Genomic DNA, 4,175 nt, shown 5'->3' with positions numbered 1-4,175 from the left:
CCGTCCTGGTCAAAGTTGATTGGAATCAATTTTGAACTGTTCCCATGTCCTCTACTGCGCATGCTCTCATTAGTATGCTGCACCCATGGTATCAGTAGACCGACGGCAACAGCTCTACGGTCCGTGTAGTTCTATTTGACTTCAAGAACGCTTTCGATCTGATTGATCACCGCATTCTATTGGAGAAGCTTAAGAACTGTGACATGCCTGAGTGGGTTCGTCTCTGGATTGAAGATTTCCTCACTGATCGGCACCAAAGAATCAAGCTCTCTCAAGACTGCTTCTCAAAGTGGGGTAGAGTCCCTGAGGGCGTACCACAAGGGACTAAGCTTGGTCCCTGGCTCTTTGTGGTGACGATCAACGACCTCCAAGTCGAAGGCGTTGATCTATGGAAATATGTCGACGACACCACCATAAGTGAAACAACCCACAAGAGTGATTGTAGTCAGATCCAAACAGCTGTAGATAATTTAGTTCGGGCAGCTCAGGCAGATCGGTTCCAGCTGAACGAAGCAAAATGCAAAGAGTTGCAGATTTGTTTTGCTAGATCTAAGCGTTCATTTCCACCTGTCGTCATCAATAATAAGAACATCGAAGTTGTTAAGAGTGCCAAACTTTTGGGTCTCTTCATCTCTGACGATTTGAAATGGAACGCGCATGTTGCTGAGATAGTTAAGAAGGTAGCTTCCAGACTGTACTTGCTGAGACAGTTAAAACGAGCGGGCCTCGACCCGCTCGAACTTGTATGTTTCTACACCACATGCATTCGCCCGGTCGCCGAATACGCCTGCGAGACCTTTCATAATAGCCTTCCCATATACCTATCAGATGAACTGGAAAGGCTTCAAAAACACGCCTTTCGTATCATCTATCCCACCTTGAGCTATTCCGAAGCGCCCGTCGCCCTGGGGCTGCCGCTATTAAGCGCTCGAAGAGAGGAACTCACCACGCGCCTCTTCGATAAGATCCTTCAATACCCCAACCACAGGCTCCATCACTTACTGCCGCCAAAGAATGAATGCCAAGTAACTCTCAGGAAAAAGAGGACTTTCAATGTCCCTCTTTGTAAGACAAATCGCTTTAAGCGGAGCTTTTTAATGGCAAATTCTTCCCGTTCTTAGCTTTTAGTTCTCGGTGTGCAACTTTGCTTTTAATATATTTTTAGATTTAAATTTTAAATATATTTTAGAATCTTTGTTCACTTGTAAATAGCCGTAATTCAGCCCTTGGCTGCAATGGTTTTATTTAATAAAGCTATCTATCTATCTATCTATCTATCTATCTATCTATCTATCTATCTATCTATCTATCTATCTATCTATCTATCTATCTATCTATCTAAACTTAATAGATCTAGAAACGATATTAAGACAAAATAAAACCTCACAATACACATTGGGCCAAAAAAACGTTGCATAATTACTACAATATTATTAAAATAAGTGAATGATAAAAAAAAGATTAGAATAAAACAGAACTATAGGGTACGATGGTAATGACAGCTAACAATTATTAAGTTTTGTTATCAATTAGTAGGCATATCAACATAAACATCCTCAACTCCGAGTACTGTAAGCAGAAACTTCTTAATTCGTTTTCTGAATGGCCTTTTTTGCATCTCTGACCAGTAGCGTTATTTAATAAATGTATTTATTTAGCCAAGAGTAGAAATCATCCCAAAAGATCTTAGTCGCATCACAGTAAAAAATAAGTGTTCAGGGGATTCAATCTCGTGTTCATGAAAAAGTTCACAAAGGCGAATTTGCCATTTTATTGTTAAACAAGTTTTCATTTGTGAATACAATATTATTTGAAATTTTATATTGAAATTCTGTAAGTTTAGTGAATCGTGACAGCTCAAGTAAATTAAGGCATGGGCCTTTAAGCTGGACCCAAATTATTGCACAAAAAAATAAGGAGGTGGTCTAACTTTTGAAGGTTTAGTAATAACATGCAGCATAAGACTTTCGCAGACCAAACGTCCCTTGATGTGGATTACGTATGCAAATGAGGTCACGACATCTGTTACGGCCACAAAACCCAAAATAAAAAACGGCAACAGTTTATGCTCAAATCTATTTCACTTCGCTACTACTAGATTAGTCAAAATAGTAAAAGAAAACAAACTGTGCTTGGCCTTTGTTAAATATGTCTTTAGTTTTGGAAAATATACGGCATTTTGTTCTACTGTCCAGTCCCCTGTGGAAGGATTTCTTTTTTCGGGCATTTATTTTAAATTATCTTGAGATGTCCAGCACAGAAATGATGTACCAAACAGTGTTAACATCATAAAGGTAAATCCAGCCATCAGAAAATGATAAAAAGTGTTGCCGTTTAGCGGAAAGATTTCTGTGCAAAAAAATAACTTTAACATGTAATGTGATAATATAACTATTCTATAGAGCGGTTAAGGTTTCACATCTTATTGCTGTTAACAATGTGCCAAAGTTATTTCGAGTTAAATAAAATGGATCAATAGTTAGACCACCTCCTCACTTATTTTCATAAAACAAATCGATCTGGGCCCAAGCCTTAATTCACCTGAGAGTAAAGGGCAACGAATATATTTCCCTCCAATCAACTGAAAGTTCATTAAATTTCTCTTTAACTTTTTTGATCATGAGCGGTTGGGATTACTAGTTTTCTGTTTCTAAAAGAGTTGTACAGTATCATGGATAAAACCTTTGACAGAGCCACCTCGGATGCACTCACTTTAAAACAAAATTGAATCACTGATTTGTCAGTGAGAAGTAGTGCTGTGTGTTTTCTCTTTAGTTCTTGTCACTTTACATTTAATGCTCAAGAACCTTTCACAAAAATTCCATTATTAGATAGAGGATCTTCAATCGAACTAATGTACCTTTGGAAAAACGAAAGCTTTTGTATATTAATTAACTTATCGGGTATCAAAATTGCGCGTAAGAATAAATGCTCCACCCACTTTAGACAGGAAAAAATACAGTAAAATCTTACACTTGAAGAACTAATACGATTTTCATCGGCATACATTTTTTAACATCATTGGCTTCTGCTCCTGAATCATCGATTGAATTCAATCGAGAGGAGAGGAATGCTTTCCAGCGTCATAACTTCAACCAAGGCATAAATCTATCTGAACGGAGCGAATAAGGCAACGTGCCAGTGGCCTTTGACAAAAGCCGCAGATAATCGAAAGACCAAACAGTGATAAAACAAATCTTCACTGACAGACAGCACTAAGCGCGACAAATAAAATGTTCGGAGAAGGTCGCCGTTATGTTTGGTCGGACTTGCTGAAAATCAGTATCAACGATGAAATGACATATGAAATGGATCATATATGAACTGCGGATATGAAATCAAGTGAAGCTATGATCATCGCAGTTATGAAAGCAATTTTTGCGATTGCGTAAAGAAGCCTGAAAAATTTAGGACTTCAACGATCATATATCATATATCATTTCATCGTCGATTCATTCTTCACGGGAACATTGGAACCCACAAATGACCAGCTCTCAACGTCAGTGATTTCATAGCTCAGTTGGTTAGAGCGTCGCACCGGTATCGCGAGATCACGGGTTCAAACCTCGTTGAAGTCCTGAATTTTTCAGGCTTCTTTACGCAATTGCAAAAATTGCGTTCATAACTGCGAGGATCATAGCTTCACTTGAAATTTCAGTATCTCGTGAGATGTTTACCCATGCATCATGAAACGTAGTAAATAAAAAGCCAATCACTTCGACTCTAAATGAAGACTACTGCAGGCGATCACCGCTTCTTTTGAACTATTTGAAATGAAATGAACGCTTGGAAGTTACCTTCTTCTAAAAGCCCAAATGTTTTTGCTTCATTTCCTCCATCGGTTCCTGTTTTGATATATTGCTATCGATGAGCTGAACATATCCATGTGAAGAATATCTCATTGTGCGCAGTGATGCTTTGTTTAGTGAACTTTTTTCTGATCAATTTATTTATGTATCGATGCGATGAAAAAATTCTCCGAGATTTAAGGGAGATTTAGCGACGAGGAAAGCAACTGCAACAGCAACATCGCTTCATAATATAAGTATTACGCTGACTGACTCTGCCTGTGTCGGGAAAAATGTCTGAGTGAGTGTGTTCTGTGATAGCCCCGGCGTTGAGAGCATTATATGGCCGAATCTGTTGAATTCACTAAACGCAAAACGTGGCAAAGC

This window comes from Montipora capricornis, chromosome 3 (genome assembly GCF_036669925.1).
Source record: "Montipora capricornis isolate CH-2021 chromosome 3, ASM3666992v2, whole genome shotgun sequence".
In the NCBI taxonomy this organism is placed as follows: domain Eukaryota; kingdom Metazoa; phylum Cnidaria; class Anthozoa; order Scleractinia; family Acroporidae; genus Montipora; species Montipora capricornis.
This window is presented reverse-complemented; position numbering follows the sequence as displayed.